Below are 11,049 nucleotides of genomic sequence, written 5' to 3' on the forward strand. Positions count from 1 at the left end.
GCGACAGACACATTTACATCAGGTCTTAAAGCGACAGACACATTTACATCAGCTCTTAAAGTGACAGACACACATTTACATCAGGTCTTAAAGCGACAGACACATTTACATCAGGTCTTAAAGCGACAGACACATTTACATCAGGTCTTAAAGCGACAGACACGTATTTACATCAGGTCTTAAAGTGACAGACACGTATTTACATCAGGTCTTAAAGAGACAGACACGTATTTACATCAGCTCTTAAAGTGACAGACACATTTACATCAGGTCTTAAAGAGACAGACACGTATTTACATCAGGTCTTAAAGCGACAGACACATTTACATCAGCTCTTAAAGTGACAGACACATTTACATCAGCTCTTAAAGCGACAGACACGTATTTACATCAGGTCTTAAAGAGACAGACACATTTACATCAGCTCTTAAAGCGACAGACACATTTACATCAGCTCTTAAAGTGACAGACACATTTACATCAGCTCCTAAAGTGACAGACACGTATTTACATCAGGTCTTAAAGCGACAGACACGTATTTACATCAGCTCTTAAAGTGACAGACACATATTTACATCAGCTCTTAAAGTGACAGACACATATTTACATCAGCTCTTTAAGCGACAGACACATATTTAAATCAGCTCTTAAAGCGACAGACACATTTACATCAGGTCTTAAAGCGACAGACACATTTACATCAGCTCTTAAAGTGACAGACACACATTTACATCAGGTCTTAAAGCGACAGACACATTTACATCAGGTCTTAAAGCGACAGACACGTATTTACATCAGGTCTTAAAGTGACAGACACGTATTTACATCAGCTCTTAAAGCGACAGACACATTTACATTACGTCTTAAAGCGACAGACACATTTACATCAGGTCTTAAAGCGACAGACACATTTACATCAGCTCTTAAAGAGACAGACACGTATTTACATCAGCTCTTAAAGTGACAAACACGTATTGACATCAGCTCTTAAAGCGACAGACACATATTTAAATCAGCTCTTATAGTGACAGACACGTATTTAAATCAGCTCTTAAAGTGACAGACACGTATTTAAATCAGCTCTTAAAGTGACAGACACGTATTTAAATCAGCTCTTAAAGTGACAGACACGTATTGACATCAGCTCTTAAAGTGACAGACACGACAAAACACGTTATAAACAGTAAACATGAGATCTTCCTGACGAGTCCTCTGATTGGCTGTTCAGGATTGTGAAGCGGCCAATCAGAGCTGAGCCAGTCGTCTCCTCAGCTCCGGTTCACCCGCCGCACTTGGACCTCCAGCTGGTTCCAAGTGCCCCGTGATGTCACTTCCTGCTTCGGTCACTGTCACCCGCTCTCCTCCTCTTCCTCTTCCTCCTCTTCCTCTTCCTACTCCTCTTCCTGTTCCTCTTCCTCCTGCTCCTCCTCTTCCTCTTCCTCTTCTTCCTCCTCCTCTTCCTCTTCCTCCTCCTCTTCCTCTTCCTCCTGCTCCTCCTCTTCCTCTTCCTCCTTCTCTTCCTCTTCCTCCTGCTCCTGCTCTTCCTCTTCCTCTTCTTCCTCCTCCTCCTCCTCTTCCTCCTGCTCCTGCTCCTCCTCCTCTTCCTCCTGCTCCTCCTCCTCCTCCTCCGTCAGGGTCCTCGGTTCCATTCCCTCCAGAACCATCAGCTCAGGGGTTCTGGTCAGTGGAGCTGCTGGTTCTGCTGAATTCTCCTGTTTTCTAGTTAGAACCTCAAAGAAGAACAACAACAACAAAAAATGGCTTCTGTCGACCATACCTTCATCCTCAAGTGCAATTAGTGACACACACACACACACACACACACACACACACACACACACACACACACACACACACACACACACACCCTCCTCCCACCATGACGGCGTTCTGCCGGTAGAACCGTGATCCGTGACCTTAAAGACGTTCCTCCAGTGTGTCGGAACCTTCAACTGTGACTTCTTCTTCTTCTTCTTCTTCTTCTTCTTCTTCTTCTTCTGTGGTGCGTCAGCCCCTCCCCCTCCCCCCTTCCCCCTTCCCGCACACACACACACACTTTAACTTCTCACTGTACAGTAGAGTCACATAAAGTCTTTTACCCAGAACCTCCAGTCTCCTGTTTGTTTGTGTGTGTGTGTGTGTGTGTGTGTGTGAGTGTGCGCGTGCGTGTGTGTGTGTGTGTGTGCGTGTGTGTGTTTTGGCATTAAACAGTAAACGTCTGCAGCGAGCAGACGGACGTGAAATATTCACATTGGAGTCTCATCACATCCTCATCATCATCATCACATCCTCATGAGCCTCATCATCCATCATCGCCCCAAACAACATGGTTTGTTATAACAATAATGGTGACACAACATAAAAGCTACACAACAACAACATAACAGTGACACAACAACAACATAAAAGCAACAACATAAAAGCTACACAACAACATAACAGTGACACAACAACAACATAAAAGCTACACAACAACAACATAACAGTGACACAACAACAACATAAAAGCAACAACATAAAAGCTACACAACAACATAACAGTGACACAACAACAACATAAAAGCTACACAACAACAACATAACAGTGACACAACAACATAAAAGCTACACAACATAACAGTGACACAGCAACAACATAAAAGCTACACAACAACAACATAAAAGCTACACAGCAACAACATAACGGTGACACAACATAAAAGCTACACAACAACAACATTACATCTACACAACAACAACATAACAGTGACACAACAACAATATAAAAGCTACACAGCAACAACATAAAAGCTACACAGCAACAACATAACAGTGACAACAACATAAAAGCTACACAACAACAACATAAAAGCTACACAGCAACAACATAACGGTGACACAACAACAACATTACATCTACACAACAACAACATAACAGTGACACAACAACAACATAACAGTGACACAGCAACAACATAAAAGCTACACAGCAACAACATAACGGTGACACAACAACATAAAAGCTACACAACAACATAACAGTGACAGAACAACATAAAAGTGACACAACAACATAAAAGCTACACAACAACAACATTACATCTACACAACAACAACATAACAGTGACACAACAACACCATAAAAGCTACACAGCAACAACATAAAGGCTACACAGCAACAACATAACAGTGACACAACAACAACATAAAAGCTACACAACAACAACATTACAGCTACACAACAACAACATAAAAGCTACACAACAACAACATAACAGTGACACAACAACAACAACATAAAAGCTACACAACAACAACATTACATCTACACAACAACAACATTACATCTACACAACAACAACAACATAAAAGCTACACAACAACAACAACATTACATCTACACAACAACAACATAACAGTGACACAACAACAACATAAAAGCTACACAACAACAACATAACAGTGACACAACAACATAAAAGCTACACAACAACAACAACATAAAAGCTACACAACAACAACATTACAGCTACACAACAACAACATTACATCTACACAACAACATAACAGTGACACAACAACAACATAACAGTGACACAGCAACAACAAAAGCTACACAACAACATAACAGTGACACAACAACAACATAAAAGCTACACAACAACATAACAGTGACACAACAACAACATAAAAGCTACACAACAACATAAAAGTGACACAACAACATAAAAGCTACACAGCAACAACATAACAGTGACACAACAACAACATAAAAGCTACACAACAACAACATTACAGCTACACAACAACAACATAAAAGCTACACAACAACAACATTACAGCTACACAACAACAACATAACAGTGACACAACAACAACATAAAAGCTACACAACAACAACAACATAAAAGCTACACAACAAGAACATCTGCTCACTGACTGCCAACTGGTTCAGACCTGACCTCTCTGGTTGGACTAGTTTGTTCCTGGTCGGGTAGGAGGGGTCGCGGGTTCGATTCCTCCTGCGGCTCTGCCCCGCCTCCTTCATCCCCGCCCTCCTCTTCCTCACCGTGTCACCTCAAAACTCCTCCGGCCGGTGACGTCACGCCCGAGCTGCAGCAACGCGGGGCGCGCGCGCGCACAGCGGCAGAGAGGGCGGGGGCGCGCGCGGACGCGGCACAGGTGGCGAAACGCACGAGCCTGAACGTCCGCAGGAGGACAAGACGAAGAAGAAGTGAAGGAAGAAGAAGGAGGAGGAGAAGAAACGTCATCAGAGCCGCTGAGGAGAAAACTGCGGCGCTGCTCGTGCTGCTGCGGAGCCTCCGTCACCCTTCCTCCTCCTCCTCTCCTCCTCTCCTCCATCCATCCATCCCTCTCTTTCTCGCTGGAAGACGAACGAGGCAGGAGCCTCTGACACCCGGAGATGGAGGGCAAAGAGAAGGCACCGGCAGGTAGGGCTGGTGGGGGGTGGAGGGAAGTTTCCTCACTCTGTGGGCTGTGGCTGGGGAGGGGTGGGTGGAGGAGTGGGTGGAAGTTGGGCTTTTTCCCTCTGCAGAGGGTGATGGAGGGATGGGTGGAGGAGAGGGGGATGGGTGGAGGAGAGGGGGGATGGGTGGAGGAGAGGAGTGCTGGATGGAGGGATGGGTGGAGGAGAGGAGGGATGGATGTTGGGATGGGTGGAGGAGAGGGGTGATGGGTGGAGTGCTGGATGGGTGGAGGAGAGGGGTGATGGATGGAGGGATGGGTGGAGGAGAGGGTGGAGGGATGAAGCGGAGTGATGCATGCTGGGTAGCAGGGTACTGCGGTATCCCGCCGCTACATCCTGCATGCAGCTGCTGCACTGGAGCTTTTAGGTGTGGTTATTATGGGATGGGGTGCAGCGTGTGTGTGTGTGTGTGTGTGTGTGCGTGTGTGTGTGTGTGTGTGTGTGTGTGTGTGTGTGTGTGTGTGTGTGTGTGTGTGTGTGTGTGTGTGTGTGTGTGTGTGTGACACCAAAAGGCTGAAACGCTGACTGAAGCCTGATGCAGCAAAACAGTAAACACGAGAGAGGAGGTGAGACAAGAGGAGGTGAGACATGAGGTGAGACAGGAGGAGAGACAGGAGGAGGTGAGACAGAAAAGAGTAGGAGAGACAAGAGGAGGTGAGACAGGAGGAGAGACAGGAGGTGAGACAGGAGGAGAGACATACAAGAGGAGGTGAGACAGGAGGAGTAGAGACAGGAGGAGGTGACACAGGAGGAGAGACAGACAGGAGGAGGAGAGACAGACAGGAGGTGAGACAGGAGGTGAGACAGGAGGAGAGACAGGAGGAGGTGAGACAGAAAAGAGTAGGAGAGACAAGAGGAGGTGAGACAGGAGGAGAGACAGACAGGAGGAGGAGAGACAGACAGGAGGTGAGACAGGAGGAGAGACAGACAAAGGAGGTGAGACAGGAGGAGAGACAGGAGGAGGTGAGACAGAAAAGAGTAGGAGAGACAAGAGGAGGTGAGACAGGAGGAGAGACAGACAGGAGGAGGAGAGACAGACAGGAGGTGAGACAGGAGGAGAGACAGACAGGAGGAGAGACATACAAGAGGAGATGAGACAGGAGGAGGAGAGACAGACAACAGGAGGTGAGAAAGGAGGAGAGACAGAATGGAGGAGAGACATACAAGAGGAGGTGAGACAGGAGGAGTAGAGACAGGAGGAGGTGAGACAGGAAGAGAGACAAGAGGAGAGACAGACATGAGGAGAGACAGACAAAGGAGGTGAGACAGACAGGAGGTGAGACAGGAGAAGGTGAGACAGAGAAGAGGTGAGACAGGAGGAGAGACAGGAGGGGGGTGAAACAGGAGGAGGTGAGACAGGAGGAGAGACAGACAAGAGGAGGAGAGACAGAGAAGAGGAGGACAGACAGACAAGAGGAGGTGAGACAGGAGAAGGTGAGCCAGGAGGAGAGACAGACAAAGGAGGTGAGACAGGAGGAGGACAGACAGACAAGAGGAGGTGAGACAGGAGAAGGTGAGACAGAGAAGAGGTGAGGCAGGAGGAGAGACAGGAGGGGGGTGAAACAGGAGGAGGTGAGCCAGGAGGAGAGACAGACAAAGGAGGTGAGACAGGAGAAGGTGAGACAGAGAAGAGGTGAGACAGGAGGAGAGACAGGAGGGGGGTGAAACAGGAGGAGGTGAGACAGGAGGAGAGACAGAGAAGAGGTGAGACAGGAGGAGAGACAGGAGGGGGGTGAAACAGGAGGAGGTGAGACAGGAGGAGAGACAGACAAGAGGAGGAGAGACAGAGAAGAGGAGGACAGACAGACAAGAGGAGGTGAGACAGGAGAAGGTGAGCCAGGAGGAGAGACAGACAAAGGAGGTGAGACAGGAGGAGGACAGACAGACAAGAGGAGGTGAAACAGGAGGAGGTGAGACAGGAGGAGAGACAGACAAGAGGAGGTGAGACAGGAGAAGGTGAGACAGGAGGAGAGACAGACAAGAGGAGGTGAGACAGGAGAAGGTGAGACAGGAGGAGAGACAGATGGGAGGAGGAGAGACAGGAGGAGACAGGAGGAGGGGAGACAGGAGGTGTCTCTCTCTAGGGGGCGGGGCTTCACCACACAGCTGTCAGGTTTTATTGTGTTTGTTTACATCGAGTCGTTGTTTTGTATCGATCTGGAATCTGATCCACTGATCCTCCGTCTGGACACACACACACACACACACACACACACACACACACACACACACACACACACACACACACACACACACACACACACATTTTGCTGATCAGCTGCTCCAGACACACAAATGAAAATGCTAAACTGTCGTTGTGTTCTCTCACTGCAATACACAACAATACACAACTACACAACACCTACACAACAATGCACAACAATACACAACAATACGCAACAATACACAACTACACAACACCTATACAACAATACACAACTACACAACACCTATACAACAATACACAACAGTACACAACAGTACACAACAATGCACAACAAATCCACAACTACACAACACCTACACAACAATACACAACAATACACAACATCAGACTGCAAACTACTGAACAGAATAAAACACAAAACAAGAACTTCAAAATAAAAGTAAGACAATAAATAATTTCCAGTGAAAATCCTCAGCAGGAAGTTCTTCAGGTTCTCCTGGAATCCCTCCTACTTCCTAACAGTCCCTCCTTCTTCCTAACAGTCCCTCCTACTTCCTAACAGTCCCTCCTACTTCCTAATAGTCCCTCCTACTTCCTAGCAGTTCCTCCTACTTCCTAATAGTCCCTCCTACTTCCTAACAATCCCTCCTACTTCCTAATAGTGCCTCCTACTTCCTAATAGTCCCTCCTACTTCCTAATAGTCCCTCCTACTTCCTTACAGTCCCTCCTACTTCCTAATAGTGCCTCCTACTTCCTAATAGTCCTTCCTTCTTTGTAACAGTCCCTCCTACTTCCTAGTAGTCCCTCCTACTTCCTAACAGTCCCTCCTACTTCCTAATAGTCCCTCCTACTTCCTAACAGTCCCTCCTACTTCCTAATAGTCCCTCCTACTTCCTAACAGCCCCTCCTACTTCCTAGCAGTCCCTCCTACTTCCTAACAGTCCGTCCTACTTCCTAGCAGTCCCTCCTACTTCCTAACAATCCCTCCTACTTCCTAATAGTCCCTCCTTCTTCCTAGCAGTCCCTCCTACTTCCTAGCAGTCCCTCCTACTTCCTAGCAGTCCCTCCTACTTCCTAACAGTCCCTCCTTCTTCCTAGCAGTCCCTCCTACTTCCTAACAGTCCCTCTTACCTCCTAACAGTCCCTCCTTCTTCCTAATAGTCCCTCCTACTTCCTAGCAGTCCCTCCTACTTCCTATCAGTCCCTCCTACTTCCTAACAATCCCTCCTACTTTCTAATAGTCCCTCCTTCTTACTAGCAGTCCCTCCTACTTCCTAGCAGTCCCTCCTACTTCCTAGCAGTCCCTCCTACTTCCTAACAGTCCCTCCTTCTTCCTAGCAGTCCCTCCTACTTCCTAACAGTCCCTCTTACCTCCTAGCAGTCCCTCCTACTTCCTAGCAGTCCCTCCTGCTTCCTAACAGTCACTCCTACTTCATAATAGTCCCTCCTACTTCCTAGCAGTCCCTCCTACTTCCTAACAGTCCCTCCTACTTCCTAACAGTCCCTCCTACTTCCTAGCATTCCCTCCTACCTCCTAACAGTCCCTCCTACTTCCTAATAGTGCCTCCTACTTCCTAATAGTCCTTCCTTCTTCGTAACAGTCCCTCCTACCTCCTAACAGTCCCTCCTTCTTCCTAATAGTCCTTCCTTCTTCCTAACAGTCCCTCCTACCTCCTACCAGTCCCTCCTACTTCCTGATAGTCCCTTTTACTTCCTAATAATCCCTCCTACTTCATAATAGTCCCTCCTACTTCCTAGCAGTCCCTCCTACTTCCTCACAGTCCCTCCTACTTCCTAACAGTCCCTCCTACTTCCTAGCAGTCCCTCCTGCTTCCTAACAGTCCCTCCTGCTTCTAGCAGTCCCTCCTACTCCCTCACAGTCCCTCCTACTTCCTAACAGTCCCTCCTACTTCCTAGCAGTCCCTCCTGCTTCCTAACAGTCCCTCCTTCTTCCTAACAGTCCCTCCTTCTTCCTAACAGTCCCTCCTACTTCCTAACAGTCCCTCCTACTTCCTAGTAGTGCTTCCTACTTCCTAATAGTCCTTCCTTCTTCGTAACAGTCCCTCCTACCTCCTAACAGTCCCTCCTTCTTCTAACAGTCCCTCCTACCTCCTACCAGTCCCTCCTACTTCTGACAGTCCCTTTTACTTCCTAATAGTCCCTCCTACTTCATAATAGTCCCTCCTACTTCCTAACAGTCCCTTCTTCTTCCTAATAATCCTCCTACTTCCTAACAGTCCCTCCGACCTCCTACCAGTCCCTCCTACTTCCTAGCAGTCCCTCCTGCTTCCTAACAGTCCCTCCTTCTTCCTAGTAGTCCCTCCTACTTTCTAGCAGTCCCTCCTACTTCCTAGCAGTCCCTCCTGCTTCCTAACAGTCACTCCTACTTCCTAACAGTCCCTCCTGCTTCCTAGCAGTCCCTCCTGCTTCCTAGCAGTCCCTCCTACTTCCTAACAGTCCCTCCTACTTCCTAGCAGTCCCTCCTACTTCCTCACAGTCCCTCCTACTTCCTAACAGTCCCTCCTACTTCCTAGCAGTCCCTCCTGCTTCCTAACAGTCCCTCCTGCTTCCTAGCAGTCCCTCCTACTTCATAACAGTCCCTCCTGCTTCCTAGCAGTCCCTCCTACTCCCTCACAGTCCCTCCTACTTCCTAACAGTCCCTCCTACTTCCTAGCAGTCCCTCCTGCTTCCTAACAGTCCCTCCTTCTTCCTAACAGTCCCTCCTTCTTCCTAACAGTCCCTCCTACTTCATAACAGTCCCTCCTACCTCCTAACAGACCCTCCTTCTTCCTAGAAGTCCCTCCTACTTCCTATCAGGCCCTCCTACTTCCTAGCAGTCCCTCCTACTTCCTAACAGTCCCTCCTTCTTCCTAGTAGTCCCTCCTACTTTCTAGCAGTCCCTCCTACTTCCTATCAGTCCCTCCTGCTTCCTAGCAGTCCCTCCTACTCCCTCACAGTCCCTCCTACTTCCTAACAGTCCCTCCTACTTCCTAGCAGTCCCTCCTGCTTCCTAACAGTCCCTCCTACTTCCTAGCAGTCCCTCCTGCTTCCTAACAGTCCCTCCTACTTCCTAACAGTCCCTCCTTCTTCTTAACAGTCCCTTCTTCTTCCTAATAGTCCCTCCTACTTCCTAACAGTCCCTCCTACCTCCTAACAGTCCCTCCTACTTCCTAGCAGTCCCTCCTACTTCCTAACAGTCCCTCCTACTTCCTAGCAGTCCCTCCTGCTTCCTAACAGTCCCTCCTACTTCCTAACAGTCCCTCCTTCTTCCTAACAGTCCCTCCTACTTCCTAACAGTCCCTCCTTCTTCTTAACAGTCCCTCCTTCTTCCTAACAGTCCCTCCTACTTCCTAACAGTCCCTCCTACCTCCTAACAGTCCCTCCTTCTTCCTAGCAGTCCCTCCTACTTCCTAGCAGTCCCTCCTGCTTCCTAACAGTCCCTCCTACTTCCTAACAGTCCCTCCTTCTTCCTAACAGTCCCTCCTTCTTCCTAACAGTCCCTCCTACTTCCTAACAGTCCCTCCTACCTCCTAACAGACCCTCCTTCTTCCTAGCAGTCCCTCCTACTTCCTATCAGGCCCTCCTACTTCCTAGCAGTCCCTCCTACTTCCTAACAGTCCCTCCTTCTTCCTAGTAGTCCCTCCTACTTTCTAGCAGTCCCTCCTACTTCCTATCAGTCCCTCCTGCTTCCTAACAGTCCCTCCTTCTTCCTAGTAGTCCCTCCTACTTCCTACCTGTCCCTCCTACTTCCTAGCAGTCCCTTCTACTTCCTAATAGTCCCTCCTACTTCCTAGTAGTCCGTCCTACTTCCTAAGAGTCCCTCCTACTTCCTAGCAGTCCCTCCTACTTCCTAACAGTCCGTCCTACTTCCTAACAGTCCCTCCTACTTCCTAGCATTCCCTCCTACCTCCTAACAGTCCCTCCTACTTCCTAATAGTGCCTCCTACTTCCTAATAGTCCTTCCTTCTTCGTAACAGTCCCTCCGACCTCCTACCAGTCCCTCCTACTTCCTAGCAGTCCCTCCTGCTTCCTAACAGTCCCTCCTTCTTCCTAGTAGTCCCTCCTACTTCCTAACAGTCCCTCCTACCTCCTACCAGTCCCTCCTACTTCCTGATAGTCCCTTTTACTTCCTAATAGTCCCTCCTACTTCCTAACAGTCCCTCCTACTTCCTAACAGTCCCTCCTACTTCATAATAGTCCCTCCTACTTCCTAACAGTCCCTTCTTCTTCCTAATAGTCCCTCCTACTTTCTAACAGTCCCTCCTACTTCCTAACAGTCCCTCCTACTTCCTGATAGTCCCTCCTACTTCCTAGCAGTCCCTCCTTCTTCCTACCAGTCCCTCCTTCTTCCTACCAGTCCCTCCTTCTTCCTAATAGTCCCTCTTACTTCCTAGCAGTCCCTCCTTCTTCCTACCA

This window comes from Blennius ocellaris, assembly GCF_963422515.1.
Source record: "Blennius ocellaris genome assembly, contig: SCAFFOLD_178, whole genome shotgun sequence".
Taxonomy (NCBI): Eukaryota; Metazoa; Chordata; class Actinopteri; order Blenniiformes; family Blenniidae; genus Blennius; species Blennius ocellaris.